This window comes from Coregonus clupeaformis, chromosome 1 (assembly GCF_020615455.1).
Source record: "Coregonus clupeaformis isolate EN_2021a chromosome 1, ASM2061545v1, whole genome shotgun sequence".
NCBI classification, from domain to species: domain Eukaryota; kingdom Metazoa; phylum Chordata; class Actinopteri; order Salmoniformes; family Salmonidae; genus Coregonus; species Coregonus clupeaformis.
The window spans coordinates 80747438-80769510 of NC_059192.1; the positions used below are offsets into that span (position 1 = coordinate 80747438).

Below are 22073 nucleotides of genomic sequence, written 5' to 3' on the forward strand. Positions count from 1 at the left end.
AATGTAGACAGTTTAAATGAATTAGGTCTTCTCGAATTAGCCTACTTTCAGCACCCATGCGCTGTCCATCTCGGAGGCTGCCGCTTCATAGTAATGTATTACTCGAATATGGTTTATTATGAGGTCAATAATAACTCTGATAAAAAGCTTCATTATGGGCAACGAAGTATATTGTTTTTATTATAATCAATTATAGCAATAGCAAGCTTACCTCCGGTCCTCCTTCTCATTTTCACGCTCTCCCTCTGAAGCTGAACAGGTCATCAGTAGACCTAGTCCGCGCACACAGATATTACATTTTTTTAACAAATTGACTAGCCTCCTGAAGTGCCACCGTACACAGCACAGTCATCCGTTAGGTTGCGCAAAGGGGTTCACATCAGCAAGAGCAGGGCAGGCCGGTGCTCATGATTGGGAACGCGTATCCATTGCAGTGTGTAATGCAGCGTAGCCTAGTTTTATATACACCATCCTAGCAGCTCAAAAACTCGGGAAGGAAGTACATTTTCTTAGAGATTTTACTTTGCCCTGTGCTTCTCCGAGCATGCTCTTTGTATAGCCTAGGCCTATAGCCTATTGTATAGTCCAACCTTTCTCAAGCGTTTTTGTGCCAGGGACACACCAGAGGTGTCAAGGTGTTTTCAACAGCCAGTCTGTTGCGATATTTAGATTTTGTTGCAGCAAGACAGGAGAAGGTGGTCTCACATAAATAGGTAGAATGAAAGAGGATGAACGTCTTCATTGCCATCTCGCAGAGTTGAGGGTATTCTCCACTGCTGAACAGCCAGAATGTGGACTGGGAATCTCATTTAAACGAGCGCGCAGGCCTTGGTCACAGGACATCTGCAATAGTTTATCATCAAGAACCGGTGATAAGCTGTGAGTCTCTTCAGTGCTGGTGAACGCATTATACATCCACTGCTTTCCCGGGCGTGAATCAGATTGTGAGGGGAAGTAATCCTCGAATTTGAGACGAGGTTTGCTCAGCTGTGAGCCCATCAATTTACGCATGTGGTCGATGTCTACATCACCCACGTCAGCCAGAGTTGAGAATAGGGGAAACATATAAAACATGCCTCTATCCACTCTGTCTCTCCCGACGCAGGTTTTTCTTGAAATCGGCAATTTGTATCATTTGTTTGGAAAATGTCGCTTGCGCATGGATAGGTTTTGAGCAGCAGTCTCATCTGTAGGTCTACAGATCGCGATACAACGGGCCCATCGTAATCCATGTCCGGTCATGTAGGCCTACTTGTTCAGAACACGGAATATTTCACCTGCAGTTGTATTCTGAGGCAACTCTTTGCAACAAAGAAAACCTTCATATGTGTAGCGAATATGTAAGAAGCAGGCATTTGCAATGTCAGTTGTCTCATCTAATTGGATTGCAAACCAATTTGATGTTCGGGCTCTGCCTAAAACCTGCATGTGGTTCAATATCATCTGCCATATCCTGGATTCTACACGTGACAGTGTCATTGGAAAGTCGGACTTCACTGATCTTTGTAGCAGTTGGGCCTAAAACCTCTCCGCAAGCATCCACAACTGAGGGCATCACCAGCTTTTCAACTATAGTGAAAGGAGCCTGGCACTTCACAATGTTATGAGAGAGTAAGTATGAAGCCTTAAGTAAACTCTCGTTGTCTGTGAAATTATGCGCATTTTGTGTAGCTATACTTAGTCATGGCAACACAATTTGTTCACTGCAACAGTATGCATAGTTCAGCGCATTGTGCAAGTAGGCCTAAAGCAAGTATTTATTGGTGTCAAATATGCAAGTCAAATATGTCACAGACCTGCAAGCATTCCTCCATGGACTGGCACTGGTCCACAGACCAGGGTTTGAGAAAAGCTGGTATAGGCTATTGATCATTTTATTGAGACCACACTAGGCACACTTGATTTTGCGTGCCCAGCATCAGGGATGAGGGGCATGATCTGGCACACATGAGATACTATAATATTCAACTAATTCTCAAAGCCTGAGCAATATTACATTTAATTGATTACAAATTACATGACGCTCCCCTGGACTAAATTTTTAAAATGCTAAACACTCCCCCTGACTGTAATTGAAAAAGCATGACCCTCCCCTATTTTGCTCCAGGTAACAATTGTGTACATTTTGACCTCTCCTTTCTTCTTCTTCTGTCTAGGCTAAATTATATATTCTAAGAAAAGTTAGACAGCAAAGTAGGCAGTCTTCTATTCAAGATCAGTAAATAATGAATGTTAATATGTTGTTCAAGGTAATAAGCTGTAGGCCTACTGTGAAAATAGTAGTGCGTTGACAGCGCAGTGTGGAGCTTTGACAGCACTGTAGTGCGCGTAAAGAACGGTAGTGCGCCTATTCTTCATTGCGTGCGCGCTCATCTAGCGCTTCCTCTCTGCCAACGCGCGCGTTCCCGAGAGGAATCGGTAGAAAATGGCGAGTCTGTGCAAGAAGCAGCAATGCACGATCGAGAGGCGAGGCATTCGGCAGGAACTTGACTCGTGGCGGCACAAACTCATTCATTGTGTAGGTAAGTATGTTCAGTAATACACGCCGAAGGGACAGGAAGGTTTTCAGGTACCTTTTTACTGTTTTTGATGACTTCTTCGCTATCAACGTTGCAAAAAAATTCGGGCTGTGACCATCAGGGGTAACACAGAGCGACTTTTTTTTTTTGTCCTCAACTGTTCTATTTCCTCTCGACAGTCACTGTTGAGCGCAATGTAATATTGTTTACATTGAAATGCAATTACATGGCAATCTGTATGTTATATGTTTACTATTTATTATGCATTTTCAGGTTATCTGTGTACCTGTGGTTTTATCTATAGCTATAATTTGTTTAAAGGGCACTGTGTTTGCAGCGGGAGTGTCAAAGACGGCACGAATTATGAGCGCAGATTCCGTTTACTGAGATGCGCGCTCCCGCGTGATTTTACAGTATTGTGGGGGCAATGTTCGGGTCAACGAGCTTTTCTCCTAAGTAGCTCTCGGGGACGTGCATTGCTGCAATGAGGAAGTAAGGTCAGACCATACAGATCCTATTAAATTACTAGAGGCTGTCATAAACCCTCAAAGTTCCAGAATTATTAGGCATAATTAAGTAATAAGGCACAAGAGGCAGTGCTGTATCATGAATACAGTCATAGACAGGTAAATTACATTGTCCTGGCCGACGTGATAGCGGAGGAGTGCCCTATTGCTTTTATAAAACTGTTACCAACATATTAAAATAACAACGAATTACATTTTCATTAAAACATTATTTTGATAAGTCAATTCATGCAATTTCATTCTGTTAGTTCTTTTGGTCATGTTGCTTTAGACGCAACGCAATCTTTTATTATTTTTGCATAGTTGTTATGCAAACGGACTGGTCATCCATTCTATACAAAATGGTTGCTATGCAGGCTTGATAACGTTGTTGTCGCTAGCTAACCAGCCAACTTCAGCTAATTCAGTCATGTCAAACATTGAACCCGGAATGACCGCACACTATCTGCATTTTCGTTTGCTTGTGCTCTTTTTCTATTGGCATTTATTTGGATATGTCCATGATATATATGATAATGACGTTGATGCATAATTTAGACAGGCTCAGAAAAAGTTGTCTTGTCTGGGCACCTTTCACTCTATGTATATGGTACTACAGAGATCGAAATTCAAAAGTGAAACATTGTTTCCGAGGTGTGAAAGGTAGACAGCTAGGCTTATATTAACCCCGCTGTACCCAACTAAATGCTAGGCTGGAAGCAAGGGGAAATAATGTGCGAGTTGAGATGAATACAATAAATTATATTCTTATGGCTCTCAGTGATAATTTTCAGATGGAACTGTTAGCAGGCATAGGTGTGTCTGTGATGGCCAATACAGCACGGCTTGGAACGCTGCTCTTCCAATCAGCATCCAGGATCCAAACAACCAGTTTTATAACGCTGAATTGTATTTACGCAGGAAAATAAAAGTAAGGCATGTGATATATAAAATTATGTAATAGAATTGTCAACCTAATATATTGTCATATAAATACAGTTTATACAGGTTTTATACCAATATTCTGTATAAATGTGAACAGACCATAAATGTCAATTTTTTTTGTTTTCTTGGAAAGCTGTGTACTATTATACAATACAATATCAGTACTGGTTGCATTTACAACTTGTCTAAGTTCTATCATCAACTGATTTCAGCCAGTTTATGGCTGCCTGTGGATTGACTGCATTGTTTGAATGGAATTTTGGCATATTGGCAGTTAATTAGAAACAGTTATGGAATAATTCCTCTTAAACTGTTTGGATAGCTAGCTAACAAACATACAGTGCAGATACATTATTTCAAAAAAATATATCATCACACCACTGTCAAACCATGGTTGACCAACTCCCTGACCAAAATGGCTGACCTTTATCCCATCATGAGAAGGTTCATGTCCATTCTAGTATTCTAATTCCTAATTGGGTTAGACTCTCTGGGGGAAACTTACTCCTTGGAAATGAAGTTAGTTAATGTAAAGTCAGGTAGCACTTTTTGTCAACATTATTTTTCCCCATGTGTATTCTCCTTCAGTAGTCTGAAACTGGCTTGCAACATCTTTGTATCAGAGTTTGTTCTTGCTCCAAGAAGTGGGATTAGTTTTTTTGGCATTGCATCAACCTTAACTAAAATGACCTACGAATCTGGTTAATATTAGAATCCCATAAACTGCCTTTATATCTGCGCGCATGTGCCCTGTGGAAATAGCCAGGCCTCCTTTTTCAGTGACCCGCTCACCTACTTATAGAGGGAGTTGAAGGTACTGTCCAAAGGAATGCAACAATTTGGACATCTTCTCCCGTTTTGTACCTGCTGAACTCAAGCCTGGCCAAATGCACCGTACTGTAAATGAACAGCAGAGAGTGAAACAAACAACACATTTGACCCACTTTCCAAGTAAAGATTTTGAACACTTTTGGTGGTAGTAAAAAAAAAAAAGATCACATGCTTACCGAACATGACCCAGATCCCAGGTGTTTACTGAATGCATTGAAATGAGGGAAGGAGTAAAAGAGAAACAGAAACAGAAAGGACATTCTTGCTGTTCACTTCTCCAGGCCAAGTCAACCCCTATGGTCAGCACTCCATCCTTGACCCACAACTATCCCCATTATTAGCTAAAGTCAAGACAACAACTTGATGCTTTTGTTTAGGTTTTTGGTGGAAAGACGAGAGTAGCACCACCACCGCCCTGCTCAAACTGAAATGGACATTTTGTCCCATGTTGTATGTGTGTGTTGTTTTCATGTGAACAGTAAAGTCATGGAGCAGAGAGGAGTGATTGTCCAACAGAACAGCAGAAACTATTGTCTGTCTGTGTGTCCATCAGCCTCTGTATGCAAATGTGTGTATCCACTGTACATGAGTCCTCTCTTGTTTTGGGAATGTTTTGCATTCCAAATGGTTTGGAATAACAAGAACCATGAATGCCAGTGAAACATGGAAGGCCAATACAGACTCTATGGCGGAGAAAAAGTTGATTTGGAGGGGGGGTCATAACAATTTTAGATGGGACAATTGATCTGACCTATTTTACAACTGGGAACGGTGGAACAAAATCGGTGTGAATTTGATGTGGCGCTCAGGCTAGTTCAAATCGTATTTCACGGCACTGCCCCAACCCAGAGCTGCAGTAGGGGACAAGACTGGTACCTCTAAAATCCCACCAATTTTGGGATGTAGCCTAGTTCTCGATCTCTATGGTGTTTTTGAGCGTTCTGAGTTATAGTGCAGTGTTTATTTAGTATTTTCCCGTTTTGAGACAGAGTCGAAAGGGCTGGCAACAGTCTCTGTACGACCATAGCGGTGTCAGCTGAAGCCACAGCTAGGCCTAGTTCTTTAGGATTACCTTTTGAAGTGGAGCGTATTGCGTCTAGGGGCTTCAGGGCTAGGCGGCGGACCCCACCCCGCCGAAATAATGGCAGGGAAACACTGTTGTGGAGTCTCCAAACAAGACATTGGTGGCGGTTAGAAAACAACATTTTTTAGTGGATGTGCTTCTGTTATCCTGTTCTGAGAGAGGTAGACTAGCCTAGCTTCTCCTTCTTAATGACATTGTTTATTTTCTACAGACGCCATTGATGTGACCCGTGCCTGTGTTATTACAGAGGGATGTGCTTAGACTACCAGTGCAGAGGCTACATATTTACAGCAGTGAATGTGTTCTGTCTGACAGTAGATTACATGTATTGACAACATAGTTATGAACCGTATAGCTGTTGCTTTGGTTAATCTTCTTGCCTTGAATACACTGCTTAGGCCTATATCAGTCTTAGAATTCATGCATCATCCATAGTTATGCAACCTAGCCCAATTTGCTGAATTCTATATGCAAATCCCACAATAACTAGGCCTACATAAGAAGCCATTTCTCTCTCTCTCTCTCTGTGAATGAACAGACAAAGCCTTCTGCACACAGCCCTGCTAAGGGCTTTTCTTAATGGAAGGTAGAATCCCCCCCTACCCACCAATCATCTTTTTATTATAGCCATTCCTTTTTCACAAAGGAAAGGGAATGGTGCACTTTATCTCTACAGGTAGCCAACATTTTACGTTATCATTTAGCAGATCTATGTTTTTGAATAAATTGATCATTTTGCCATGCCTAGATAAAACTATGCCTTGTTTCTAATTGGTAGGTTAAACATGATTTGTTGTATAGCCTCATTGTAACGACAGTAGCCTATGCCATAGGTCAGGAAGGCTTTACAGAGAGACGCACAAAAACTCCAACCCACTTTATCACATGGCTTTGTAATTGGTGTTACCTAGAGACGTACATTCAGTATGTGTGTAGGCTGTAGTCTCCTTAGGTTTTAATATTTGAAGAGCATCATTACACCATTGGACTGTTGGGTTTAGGTTGGGATGGTTTAGTGGAGTGTGGGTAGTATGACTGCATGCTGCTGCTCCCTACTTACAATGTGTTCAAGGCCCTGTAGAGATGGAACATGTCAATCAAGCTTTTTTGTTACCTATGTGCTGTATTGTGTCATTATTACATAGCCTGCATATCAAATGTCATTACCAGAACATCTTGTTAGGTGCTCAACGCCCTGTTCAAAATACATTGATTAGTATTGATGTATCAATATGGATGTTTAGGCTAATACATGATTAGGCTATCATTGGATCGAAGCATAAAGCATAGACTAGGATCATTGCTATATGATTGGCTTGTACCCCTAGCCCTGTGTGCTTGATTTGTGTGTGCTCTGATGATCAGAACAATTTGTATCACTGCTCCTTGGCCCCTGTATCTGTGTCCGTGCGCTTATCTCTGCATTGAGCCTCGCTCTAGCATGTCAATGACCTCCTTTATGCTGTGTGTGAATGGGATCAACCGCGCTGATACAGTTGAAGTCGGAAGTTTACATACACCTTAGCCAAATACATTTAAACTCAGTTTTTCACAATTCCTGACATTTAATCCTAGTAAAAATTCCCTGTCTTAGGTCATTTAGGATCACTACTTTATTTTAAGAATGTGAAATGTCAGAATAATAGTAGAGTGATTTATTTCAGCTTTTATTTCTTTCATCACATTCCCAGTGGGTCAGAAGTTTACATACACTCAATTAGTATTTGGTAGCATTGCCTTTAAATTGTTTAACTTGGGTCAAACGTTTCAGGTAGCCTTTCACAAGCTTCCCACAATAAGTTGGGTGAATTTTGGCCCATTCCTCCTGACAGAGCTGGTGTAACGGAGTCAGGTTTGTAGGCCTCCTTGCTCGCACACGCTTTTTCAGTTCTGCCCACAAATGTTCTATAGGATTGAGGTCAGGGCTTTGTGATGGCCACTCCAATACGTTGACTTTGTTGTCCTTAAGCCATTTTCCCACAACTTTGGAAGTATGCTTGGGGTCATTGTCCATTTGGAAGACCCATTTGCGACCAAGATTTAACTTCCTGACTGATGTCTTGAGATGTTGCTTCAATATATCCACAATTTTCCTTCCTCATGATGCCATCTATTTTGTGAAGTGCACCAGTCCCTCCTGCAGCAAAGCACCCCCACAGCATGATGCTGCCACCCCCGTGCTTCACGGTTGGGATGGTGCTCTTTGGCTTGCAAGGTACCCCCTTTTTCCTCCAAACATAACGATGGTCATTATGGCCAAACAGTTCTATTTTTGTTTCATCAGACCAGAGGACATTTCTCCGAAAAGTACGATCTTTGTCCCCATGTGTAGTTGCAAACCGTAGTCTGGCTATTTTTATGGCGGTTTTGGAGCGGCCTTTCAGGTTATGTCGACATAGGACTTGTTTAAATGTGGATATAGATAATTTTGTACCTGTTTCCTCCAGCATCTTCACAAGGTCCTTTGCTGTTGTTCTGGGATTGATTTGCACTTTTCGCACCAAAGTACGTTCATTTCTAGGAGACAGAACGCATCTCCTTCCTGAGCAGTATGACGGCTGCATGGTTCCATGGTGTTTATACTTGCGTACTATTGTTTGTACAGATGAACGTGGTACCTTCAGGCGTTTGGAAATTGCTCCCAAGGATGAACCAGACTTTTATTTCTGAGGTCTTGGCTGATTTCTTTAGATTTTCCCATGATGTCAAGCACTGAGTTTGAAGGTAGGCCTTGAAATACATCCACAGGTACACCTCCAATTGACTCAAATGATGTCAATTAGCCTATCAGAAGCTTCTAAAGCCATGACATCATTTTCTGGAATTGTCCAAGCTGTTTAAAGGCACAGTCAACTTAGTGTATGTAAACTTCTGACTAACTGGAATTGTGATACAGTGAAATAATCTGTCTGTAAACAATTGTTGGAAAGATTACTTGAGTCATGCACAAAGTAGATGTCCTAACCGACTTGGCAAAACTATAGTTTGTTAACAAGAATTTTGTTGAGTGGTTGAAAACGAGTTTTAATGACTCCAACCTAAGTGTATGTAAACTTCCGACTTCAACTGTACATGTGAACATCATATGATAAAGCATGAGCTTCTTTTTAAGCATGAAAAGGGGGGGTGTTAGCATGAAGAGAGGGAGATGGTGATTCCCAAACCACCACCTCACCCCTACCTACATGTTCCTGACGTAACTCTGACTTCCAGAGAGTGGTGAGGGGATCAATAATCCCATCAACTTCAGGAAACACTTGTGACTTGAATGATGCAATTCATATTCCACTTTGAAATAATAAAACAAGCATGACATTCAAATGAACAAATCCCCCCCTGTCGTTTTACAAAATATAAGTTAAACATTTAATTTGGGAGGTATTTAATCTGTTGCGTGTGTCAAGTCTCAAAATCAGACAAACAATTGCACGTGACGTATAATTTGTCATGCCTCTCCATTCTTTTGTATTACATTGCGCAAACTCCAGATGTATCGAAGGGTCTAATTAGCCCCTACACCCTCGATAATTTTCACTCCCTCTGCTTTGGAACGCTTGTGCATATGGCGGAGGTGCGCATTCACGAGCAAATGGAGGGGCGAAGGGAATGGAGTGATTTGGGATTCAGCTAGAGAGAGAGGGAACATGCTACACAGCCCCTAACCACAGAACCTTACAGGGAAAAGAGAAGGAGAGGCTGGAGCTTGATGATGAAATGTTTGCATACTATTAACATTTGGAGAGCGAGAGATGTGCATGATGTTGTAAAATTTTTCTCCAGCTCAAACAAACTGTGGTGTAAGAAGGTCTTGGACCCTTTATTTCACTGCTTAGAAATTGCCAGGATTTTTAAGTAGGCTAGAGGCTGCAGGTAGCCTAGCGGTTAAGAGTTTTGGTTTGAATCCCAGAGCCAACTAGGTGAAAAATCTGTCGCTGTGCGCTCGAGCAAGGCAGTTAGTTAACCCTAATTGCCCCTGAATAAGAGCATCAGCTAAATTACTAAAATGTAGAGAGCGTGCGCTGAAAATCAAAGTCCCTTTTATCATTTGTTTACATTCATGAATAGGATTCTGATTCACATAGGCTACTGAATTGATTTACTTAAAATAGAAAGGACTGCAACCCTGCACCAGCTACAATTGGAGATGGATCCGTGTGTCAGATATGTAGGCTGTTTCTTTTGCTGCATCTTTCCTCTCAGTTTTCACTTTTCCTCATCCATCATAAACAATAATGCCAAAGCTTACGCACGCACGCACGCACGCACACACACACACACACAGGGCCCTATAAAATCTGTTTTTTCCCCCAAACTTTTGTTTTCTCCAGTGTTTTTCCAGTTTTCTGTTTTTCAGGTTTTCACTCTCAAAATCACTTTAAAAAAAATAGTATATCACATTTTGTTTTCCACAACAATGCTTAAACCACATCAGGAGACCACTTTTGAAGTCTGAAAAATCTAAGAAATTTGGAATTTTGTGTGTGTCCTTTAATGCAAGTGTGCACCATCCAGAGATGTTTGGTTAGCGGTGTTCCTCTAGCGCTCATGTGATTGCAGAGTTCGCAAAACAAATGACCACTGGATTGATGCAAATAATCATATCATTCTGCCAGGTAAGCCTGGGCTACTTTGTAGTTAACATTTAATTGAGAAGGTTTTTGGGGAAAGCCTTTCCATTAGGCTTGGGCAGTATATCGGGGTATTTGGAAAAAGACACAGGATGGTTTTTCAATGCCGTCAATACTATATTTTCTTTGACGTTAAATAAATTTGAATATTTGTAGCTACTCTTAGCGGATTGCGTTCTTCATTTCACCGGTCACATTATTTTACATTATGAATCTTACCGTTCCCCAGAACAGTTGAGCTAGTCACGTGTTTGTTTGTAAATAGCACAACGGGAGAAAGCGGGAGCTCGTGAGTCCAGCTGTGTACAGTGAGGGGGGAAAAAAGTATTTGATCCCCTGCTGATTTTGTACGTTTGCTTACTGACAAAGACATAATCAGTCTATAATTTTAATGGTAGGTTTATTTGAACAGTGAGAGACAGAATAACAACACAAATCTAGAAAAACATGTCAAAAATGTTATTTCCCTCATTAAAATGCAAATCAATTTATAAGTATTTGCCCCCTCTGCAAAGCATGACAGTACTTGGTGGCAAAACCCTTGTTGGCAATCACAGAGGTCAGATGTTTCTTGTAGTTGGCCACCAGGTTTGCACACATCTCAGGAGGGATTTTGTCCCACTCCTCTTTGCAGATCTTCTCCAAGTCATTAAGGTTTTGAGGCTGACGTTTGGCAACTCGAACCTTCAGCTCCCTCCACAGATTTTCTATGGGATTAAGGTCTGGAGACTGGCTAGGCCACTCCAGGACCTTAATGTGCCACTCCTTTGTTGCCTTGGCCGTGTGTTTTGGGTCATTGTCATGCTGGAATACCCATCCACGACCCATTTTCAATGCCCTGGCTGAGGGAAGGAGGTTCTCACCCAAGATTTGACGGTACATGGCCCTGTCCATCGTCCCTTTGATGCGGTGAAGTTGTCCTGTCCCCTTATCAGAAAAACACCCCCAAAGCATAATGTTTCCACCTCCATGTTTGACGGTGGGGATAGTGTTCTTGGGGTCATAGGCAGCATTCCTCCTCCTCCAAACACGGCGAGTTGAGTTGATGCCAAAGAGCTTGATTTTGGTCTCATCTGACCACAACACTTTCACCCAGTTCTCCTCTGAATCATTCAGATGTTCATTGGCAAACTGCAGACGGCCCTGTATATGTGCTTTCTTGAGCAGGGGGACCTTGGGGGCGCTGCAGGATTTCAGTCCTTCACGGCGTAGTGTGTTAACAATTGTTTTCTTGGTGACTATGGTCCCAGCTGCCTTGAGATCATTGACAAGATCCTCCCGTGTAGTTCTGGGCTGATTCCTCACCGTTCTCATGATCATTGCAACTCCACAAGGTGAGATGTTGCATGGAGCACCAGGCCGAGGGAGATTGACAGTTCTTTTGTGTTTCTTCCATTTGCGAATAATTGCACCAACTGTTGTCACCTTCTCACCAAGCTGCTTGGCGATGGTCTTGTAGCCCATTCCAGCCTTGTGCAGGTCTACAATCTTGTCCCTGACATCCTTGGAGAGCTCTTTGGTCTTGGCCATGGTGGAGAGCTGGGAATCTGATTGATTGCTTCTGTGGACAGGTGTCTTTTATACAGGTAACAAGCTGAGATTAGGAGCACTCCCTTTAAGAGTGTGCTCCTAATCTCAGCTCGTTACCTGTATAAAAGACACCTGGGAGCCAGAAATCTTTCTGATTGAGAGGGGGTCAAATACGTATTTCCCTCATTTAAAATGCAAATCAATTTATAACATTTTTGACATGTGTTTTTCTAGATTTTTGTTGTTGTTATTCTGTCTCACTGTTCAAATAAACCTACCATTAAAATTATAGACTGATCATTTCTTCGTCAGTGGGCAAATGTACAAAATCAGCAGGGGATCAAATACTTTTTTCCCTCACTGTATGTGGTTTAACTTGAATTAATTAATAAGGAGACGGGGCACCATATAGTGTTAGCTTTCTGCCGTGTTTGAGAAGTGAAAGTGCTTTGGATGAGTTATCTTTACAGCTACCACTCCTGCTATCTTGATTCCCTTGCATACATTTTTTTTTCTCCTCTCCATTCTCGGCCCGTTGCCCTAGCAACTCCACACACACACTGCTCAAGAGCCAGTACTGTACTTCCTTCAGACAAGCATGCGTCAACTTTGTTCATTTGCACGATGTCTCTCATTCACATTTGCTTGTAAATGTCCAAACTCACCAAAAATGACATTCGATAGCTCCTCCCTGTACTTGTATAACTTTATGAGCTGGGTTGCCTGTCTATGTAATTCGTTTTTCATTTGCGCTCATTAGCATATTTAGCTAGCAGCCTCTATTGAAATTCGCTATTAGTTTGTGCTAATTTTGCATTTTTAGCACCACCTTGTGTACTAAGACGACAATACCGTAAATCACAGATGAGCGAGACGGTATGAGGATATGAAAATCTGGATACCGCCCAACCCTACTTTCTATCTACCAGCAGACGGTTATCATTAGCATTTTTGCCAACAGCTACACAGTGTAGACTATACATTTTTGTGCATATAATAAGTAAAATACATTTAGTTGATTTCCTACTAAGTTCAATACATTTTTGTATATTGTTGAATTCTGTTTTAATGTCTGGATTCCGTGATTCCGTCCATGTTTCCTGCAACACACATTTTATACGGCCCTACACACAGAAATATAACGATCCAGTGCCATCAGTCTGATTTTTGTTTGTTTCTTGCGGAGTTGACAGGAAAAAACTGTCTCGTAAACACCCTTTTATCAACCCCTACACACACACACACACACACACACACACTGACAGCGACTCTCTTACAGACGTGTTTATTTCTGTAGTTTTCTGGGCTGGCCTGGTGGGCATTGATGATACCACAGATTATTTCATTGTAATGAGTGGGTGGTTAATTCACTTCAAATCTAACTCGTTATTGGACAGATGCCTTGTCACTCTGGCTATTCCATTTATACATTTACACTTCTTGTTTTCATTTAGAGGAGGTGATATAATGAAACTGAGTTTAAGTCATTACTCTCTGTTAACCAACAAAATAACTTGTATGACTCAACCTCTCCCCTCACTATATATCTATATATATATATATATATATATATATTTTATATATATTAGGCGGGCGGGCGGACGGACCCACGGACCCACCCAGTCAACAGTTTGGACACACGTACTCATTCAAGGGTTTTTCTTTATGTTTACTATTTTCTACATTGTAGAATAATAGTGAAGACGTCAAAACTATGAAATAACACATATAGAATCATGTTGTAACCAAAAAAGTGTTAAACAAATCAAAATATATTTCAGATTCTTCAAATAGCCACCATTTGCCTTGATGACAGCTTTGCACACTCTTGACATTCTCTCAACCAGCTTCATGAGGTAGTCACCTGGAATGCATTTCAATTAACAGTTGTGCCTTCTTAAACGTTAATTTGTGGAATTTCTTTCCTCCTTAATGCATTTGAGCCAATCAGTTGTGTTGTGACAAGGTAGGGGGGGTGTACAGAAGATGGTCCTATTTGGGCAAAAGTATTCATCCCCCTTGGCGTTTTTCCTATTTTGTTGCATTACAACCTGTAATTTAAATGGATTTTTATTTGGATTTCATGTAATGGACATACACAAAATAGTCCAAATTGATGAAGTGAAATGAAAAAAATAACTTGTTTCAACAAATTCTAAAAAATAAATAACGGGAAAGTGGTGCTTGCATATGTATTCACCCCCTTTGCTATGAAGCCCCTAAATATGATCTGGTGCAACCAATTACCTTCAGAAGTCACATAATTAGCTTAGTGGTTAAGAGCGTTGTGCCAGTAACCGAAAGGTCGCTGGTTCTAATCCCCGAGCCGACTAGGTGAAAAATCTGTCGACGTGCCCTTGAGCAAGGCACTTAACCCTAATTGCTCCTGTAAGTCGCTTTGGATAAGAGCGTCTGCTAAATGACTAAAATGTAAAATAAAGTCCACCTGTGTGCAATCTACGTGTCACATGATCTGTCACATGATCTCAGTGTAAATACACTGTAAATACACCTGTTCTGAAAGGCCCCAGAGTCTGCAACACCACTAAGCAAGGGTCACCACCAAGCAAGCGGCACCATGAAGACCAAGGAGCTCTCCAAACAGGTCAGGGACAAAGTTGTGGAGAAGTACAGATCAGGTTTGGGTTAAAAAAATATCCGAAACTTTGAACATCCCACGGAGCACCATTAAATCCATTATTAAAAAATGAAAAGAATATGGCACCACAACAAACCTGCCAAGAGAGGGCCGCCCACCAAAACTCACGGACCAGGCAAGGAGGGCATTAATCAGAGAGGCAACAAAGAGACCAAAGATGACCCTGAAGGAGCTGCAAAGCACCACAGTGGAGATTGGAGTATCTGTCCATAGGACCACTTTAAACCATACACTCCACAGAGCTGGGCTTTACGGAAGAGTGGCCAGAAAATAGCCATTGCTTAAAGAAAGGTTTGGTGTTCGCCAAAAGGCATGTGGGAGACTCCCCAAACATATGGAAGAAGGTACTCTGGTCAGATTAGACTAAAATTGAGCTTTTTGGCCATCAAGGAAAACGCTATGTCTGGCGCAAATCCAACACCTCTCATCACCTCATGTTTTTCATCGGGGACTGGGAAACTGGTCAGAACTGAAGGAATGATGGATGGCGCTAAATTCAGGGAAATACTTGAGGGAAACCTGTTTCAGTCTTCCAGAGATTTGAGACTGGGACGGAGGTTCCCTAAGCATACTGCTAAAGCAACACTTGAGTGGTTTAATGGGAAACATTTTAAATGTCTTGGAATAGCCTAGTCAAAGCCCAGACCTCAATCCAATTGAGAATCTGTGGTATGACTTAAAGATTGCTGTACACCAGCGGAACCCATCCAACTTGAAGGAGCTGGTGCAGTTTTGCCTTGAAGAATGGGCAAACATCCCAGTGGCTAGATGTGCCAAGCTAATAGAGACATACCCCAAGATACTTTCAGCTGTAATTGCTGCAAAAGGTGGCTCTACAAAGTATTGACTTTGGGGGGATGAATAGTTATGCACGCTCAAGTTTTCAGTTTTTTTGTCTTATTTCTTGTTTGTTTCACAATAACAAATATTTTGCTTCTTCAAATTGGTAGGCATGTTTAAATCAAATGATACAACCCCCCCAAAAAATCAATTTTAATTCCAGGTTGTGAGGCAACAAAATAGGAAAAATGCAAAGGGAGGGGGGAGGGTGGGGGGGATACTTTCGCAAACCACTGTACCAAGTCCATATTATGGCAAGAACAGGTCAAATAAGGAAAGAGAAACGACAGTCCATCATTACTTTTAAGACATGAAGGACAGTCAATACGGAACATTTCAAGAACTTTTAAAGTTTCTTCAAGTGCAGTCGCAAAAACCATCATGCGCTATGATGAAACTGGCTCTCATGAGGACCGCCACAGGATTGGAAGACCCAGAGTTACCTTTGCTGCAGAGGATAAGTTCATTAGTTACCAGCCTGAAATTGCAGCCCAAATAAATGCTTCACAGAGTTCAAGTCACAGATGTATCTCAACATCAACTGTTCAGAGGGGACTGTGTGAATCAGGCCTTCATGGTCGAATTGCTGCAAAGAAACCACTACTAAAGGACACCAATAAGAAGAGACCTGCTTGGGCAAAGAAACACGAGCAATGGACATTAGACCTGTGGAAATGTGTCCTTTGGTCTGGAGTCCAAATTGGAGATTTTTGGTTCCAACCGCCTTGTCTTTGTGAGATGCGGTGTGGGTGAACGGATGATATCCGCATGTGTAGTTCCCACCGTAAAGCATAGATGAGGTGGTGTTATGGCGTGGGGGTGCTTTGCTGGTGACACTGTCTGTGATTTTATTTAGAATTCAAGGCACACTTACCCAGCATGGCTACCACAGCATTCTGCAGTGATACACCATCCCATCTGCTTTGGGCTTAGTGGGACAATCATTTGTTTTTCAACAGGACAATGACCCAACACTCCTCCAGGCTGTATAAGGGCTATTTTACCAAGAAGGAGAGTGATGGAGTGCTGCATCAGATGACGTGGCCTCCACAATCACCCGACCTCAACCCAATTGAGATGGTTTGGGATGAGTCGGACGGCAGAGTGAAGGAAAAGCAGCCAACAAGTGCTCAGCATATGTGGGAACTCCTTCAAGACAGTTGGAAAAGCATTCCAGGTGAAGCTGGTTGAGAGAATGCCAAGAGTGTGCAAAGCTGTCATCAGGACAAAGGGTGGCTATTTTGAAGAATCTCAAATATAAAATAGATTTTGATTTGTTGAACACTTTTTTGTTGTTGTTGTTACTACATGATTCCATATGTGTTATAAACAAATAGTTTTGATGTCTTCACTATTATTCTACAATGTAGAAAATAGTAATAATAAAGAAAAACCCTTGAATGAGTAGGTGTGTCCAAACTCTTGTCTTGTACTGTATATACTCAACAAAAATTATAAACACAACATGTAAAGTGTTGATCCCATGTTTCATGAGGTGAAATAAAAGATCCCAGAAATGTGTCAAAATAATCCATCCAACTGACGGGTGTGGCATATCAAGAAGCTGATTTTAAACAGCATAATCATTACACAGCTGCACCTTGTGGTGGGGACAATAAAAGGCCACTCTAAAATGGGCAGTTTTGTCACAACACAATGCCACAGATGTCTCGTGTTTTGAGGGAGCGTGAAATTGGCATGCTGACTGTAGGAATGTCCACCAGAGCTGTTGCCAGAGTATTGAATGTTCATATCTCTAAGACGCCTCCAACGTTATTTTAGAGAATTTGGAAGTACGTCCATCCGGCCTCACAACTGTGGACCACGTGTAACCACACCAGCCCAGGACCTCCATCTGTCTTCTTCACCTGCAGGACCGTCTGAGACCATCCACCCAAACAACTGATGAAACGGAGGAGTATATCTGTCTGTAATAAAGCCTGTTTGTGGTGAAAAACTCATTCTGATTGGCTGGGCCTGGCTCCCCAGTGGGTGGCCTATGACCTTCCAGGTCCACCCATGGCTGCGCCCCTGCCCAGTCTTATCAAATCCATAGATTAGGGCCTAATGAATTTAAGTCAATTGACTGATTTCCTTATATGAACTGTAACTCAGTAAAATCGTTGAAGTTGTTGCGTTTTTATATTTTTGGTGTGTATCTCTCTCTCGTTACAAAACATACACATACTCTCCCCTCACCACTGATCTGATTAATGTAACTGTAGGCCTAATGTTCGGAACCCCAGTCTCCTCAAAACACTGTCATTCATTAGGCTACAGATGTAGGATCTTAAAGGGATACTAGTCCAATGAACTCGTGGATACCATTTTTATGTCTCTGTGTGCAGTTTGAAGGAAGTTGCTAACTAGCGCTAGTACAATTGCTAACTAGTGTTACCCATAGACTTCCAGTCATTGTGCTATCTGCTAGCATGCTAGTAGATACCCATAGACTTCCTGTCATTGCGCTAACACTAGTTAGCATTGGCTCACAAAATCCCGAAGTATCTCTTTTAAGATCCTACATCTGTAGCCTAATGAATTATGTACTGTGGTTTGAGGAGACTAGGAGACAGTTTGCTATAGGAAATCCTGCAGCAACAGGAAATGTGAATTATGTGGATTATAATTAATGTCATTTTTTTTGTAGGGGTTAATATATTTTTCATTAGAGTAAATCAAGTCTGACATTTTTTAAGTGGAATAACAAATGTTAGAAGCCTTTTTAAACCTTGAATATACTGTTTGCATTTCCTGCTGTGCAGGAACATTTTCAGCATCAAGAGTGATCAAATTTAGGATCTTACATCTGTACATGCTCAAACACCCAAGTGGTGTAAGCTGATAGCAGCCTATACCATGACAGCCTATAACCTAGTGTCTTGTAAATTTTTAAGAATACTTATCCAGTATTACACTATTTCTGTATTAGTAGTTAGCTTACTGTAGTAGTCCAGTCTTTTAGATTAGGATAAACACTGATCAAGGTCAGATTTCTAGGTTTCCCTTAAATGATTAAGATTTGGGGAGGTTAAGCTGATCCTAGATCTGTGCCTAAGGGGAACTGATACCCAGAGCTTTGCTAAAAGGGGATTTCAGTAGTTAAGTGATTCTGGGAGGGGAGAGGGTGTCACTCCAAATCTCTTCCCCCATCCTCAGCCCTGAATTGGTTACAGATCTAGGTCAGGAGATGGCAAAGGGAGATTGGGTAGTTAGTCACACTGAGCGGTGAGCACGCAGTGTAGCTGCATGTTAGGCCTAACTAAAGACAGACATGCTGCAGCTGGTTCCTCATAGGAGCTAGTAGCTCAAGGGTCATTCCGCCTCAAAAAGCACAAGGAGGATTTCGACACCCACCATCTGAGTGTTCTGGAATCGTTAGAAAAAGATATGATTCGCATTCCTGTAACACTATTTTGTTGAAATATAGTTTGAGCACTGAGGATTGCACCTAAATGTGACATTTTTTAATTTATAGGATTCATATGATATTCAATAAATATAGTACCTTAAATCCGATTTGGACCAACCATTTTCTAACATAAGTAATCCAAATAAATAGTCAAAAGCCACCCACGGACCCCCACACCCCACGCCAACCCCAACCCAACAACAAGTATACAGTATCAGTTCTCATGGCTTGCTGAAATGACATGGAATGACCCTCAACTGTTTTCATGGTCTCATACAGTATAGCTTATGCACCACTCATGAGGAGCTCCTATAACATTTAGATTGAATAAGAGATCTATTAAGTGCTCTTGTGCACATACTGTAGCGGGGATAGAGTGCCGTCTGAAACCATTAAATGCGCCTCGTTGGACTTTTGAAGATAGTTCGGCAGCTCTTTCGGCGCAGTGGGGGTGAAGCACAGCTCTGTTTCATGCAGCGCGCCAGAGCAGTTCCACTGTCGGGAAAAATGGTAATGCATATTAATATACTGTATGTTACTTGCATGCAAATAAAGGATGCTTTGCTACCACACCCACAACCGAAGCACAATCATGGTCTCGGATTCGTAGGTGTAGGACTTTTTTGAGAGGTCGCTGTTGAGCCAGAATTCGACCCAAAAGTCTGCTGCAGTGTTGAGAGCGATTGTATGAAACCAATCGGTATGTCAAGCAAAGCTCTTAACAGTGCCAGACCGCTCTTAATTTCTATTCAGTTTGACTCGCTATTAGTTCGGCATCTGAACTGTGCCCTAGTCTCGGTTGCAGACGCGTTTACGTAACACATCAACATTTAGCTACACTGTGACGTTGGCTCACGTTACCAGTCTGTTGAATAAGATATGGGCATTTGTATGGTTCATCTAGAATCCTGCCATCCTTATGGTCAGCAATTTAATTACATTTTGATATTGGGCCGCTGAACTGTAGATTGACTGTCTACTAGCTTTCTGGAGACTCGGCACAAAGACCCTGGAAGTTAAAGGTACCAGTGTTTTCAATTGAAAAACATGGTAAATGGTGGGGTACCTTTCTTTGTAGTATTCCGTGATACTAGCCTGAGTCTTTTAAGATTGGCCTTAATTGATTTTCTCTCCATTAGGTAAGTAGTGTAGCCTAGCCTAATGGTTATTGGATCATTTTGCAGTCTCTCTCATTAACTCTTTGTTCCGCACCTCTTTACCTTGCGCCTCATTACTGCCATGTCTGTAGGCAATAGGCTAGCTTCAGAATCATATCTCTACCCTGTAGGCCTATTCTACCCTATATACTGTAGGCATATACCTCTGGTTATCCACAGTAGCCTAATTCATTTCTTCAATTAATGGGTTAGGCCTAATGGTTTATCAAGTGGTCACGATCCCTAGAAGAACTCCCATGTCACTGGTTGTAATGCTTCTTTCATATATTGGATAGCATGCTTTTCAGTAGCTCACTACTAGCAGTGTGTTTTGAGGGTCGGATAGTAGGCGCTTTCTTCCATGCGTTTTTTTTATTTTTTTGCATTCAGCATCATCACCATACCCACGCCCCAATGTTGAATGCTCTGAGTTAACTCAACAAAATAAATAGGCTATCTCTTCATGAGGTGGCCTAATCAATATTTTATCTTTAGAACACATTTTACTGCCTCACTCTCTACCTACCTCCCTTCGCTGGAAATTTAGGCTGCTGCGTTCACCAAAATGTTTAAGGCCTATAAACTAACTTTTGTTTCTTCGGAATTGTGTTTATTAACCTAGGTGTTGTTATTAGGCCTAATGCTAGTAAGGGCATTGTTGTGGGTATGATGGATCACCTCTTTTTAAAGTAGGCATGCAGTCTAGTGATTTTATACAAAATCGGAGGAAAATAAGTGTTGTCTCTGTGTTCTAGCCCAGTAGTTGTTTATTACAGTGTTGTTCTAGCACCCTGAGCTCATTGTTGTGTAGCTACTGACAGCCCTTTTTAATAGTGCATCTCACTGCCTCGTTTAAATGCCCAAAAATAAATTCCTGAAGAGCAGTTTGATTTAATGCCGCTGATTTGTCAAACCAAAGTGGATGACCTATTTTATTTTTTAAAAATTCTCTCTGAAATATTCCCGAAAAGGGATTGGATGGATGGGTTAGCTAGCCGCTGCAGATGAAGTCCTGTTCACCCAGAAACAGCACATCCCTTCCTCCCTCCATCTAGGGGCTAGATCTAGCCTATATTTTAGCACAACTTTTTTTTTGTCTTTGCCCGTTCTCTTTTTTTTCACATTTTGTTCTGAAGGAGGGGGTTGAAATTGGGGGAATGGGAGAGAGGCAGGGTTTTTAAATGAGAACTAGGCTAAGTCCTGTGGATGAACCCAGAAGCAGAGGAACTCTCAGCTCTAGCTGCAGGCTTGAACGGCTACATTTAACCAGTTTTCTTTTTTATTTACCTGTTTCTTTTTTCACATTCTCTTGAGGTGGAGGAGTGGGTCGGAACAAGGGGATTTTAAGAGAGGGTTTTTAAAATATTGACAATGTTGACTGGTTGAGGAAGAGTGTGGATGGCAAATTGGGTTGATGACTTGGATCGTAGGTTTGTTCCGCTCGTGGAAACATTAGTAAGTATGTGTATTTTATTAAAATGCACAAACATGCTATGTTGGTTTTTGTGTCTAGACGTAGTATTTTCCAGTAATGTACAGTCGGGAAAAAAGTATTTAGTCAGCCACCAATTGTGCAAGTTCTCCCACTTAAAAAGATGAGAGAGGCCTGTAATTTTCATCATAGCTACACGTCAACTATGACAGACAAATTGAGAGAGAAAAAATCCAGAAAATCACATTGTAGGATTTTTAATGAATTTATTTGCAAATTATGGTGGAAAATAAGTATTTGGTCACCTACAAACAAGCAAGATTTCTGGCTCTCACAGACCTGTAACTTCTTTTTTAGGAGGCTCCTCTGTCCTCCACTCGTTACCTGTATTAATGGCACCTGTTTGAACTTGTTATCAGTATAAAAGACACCTGTCCACAACCTCAAACAGTCACACTCCAAACTCCACTATGGCCAAGACCAAAGAGCTGTCAAAGGACACCAGAAACAAAATTGTAGACCTGCACCAG

General features: G+C 41.5%; 1 protein-coding gene across 3 annotated transcripts in view; it reads left to right on the forward strand.

Moving 5' to 3' along the window:
• The first annotated feature begins 2435 nt into the window (after nt 1–2435).
• Nucleotides 2436–22073, forward strand: part of LOC121574933 (ligand-dependent corepressor) — a 56364-nt gene continuing 36726 nt past the window's right edge. For 2 of the 3 annotated variants that reach the window (XM_041887631.2, XM_041887650.2), the window contains exon 1: nt 2436–2522. The gene's annotated coding sequence lies outside the window, so the exon portion shown is untranslated. The remainder of the gene's footprint in view (nt 2523–22073) is intronic. The other variant, XM_041887640.2, reaches the window with a different exon arrangement.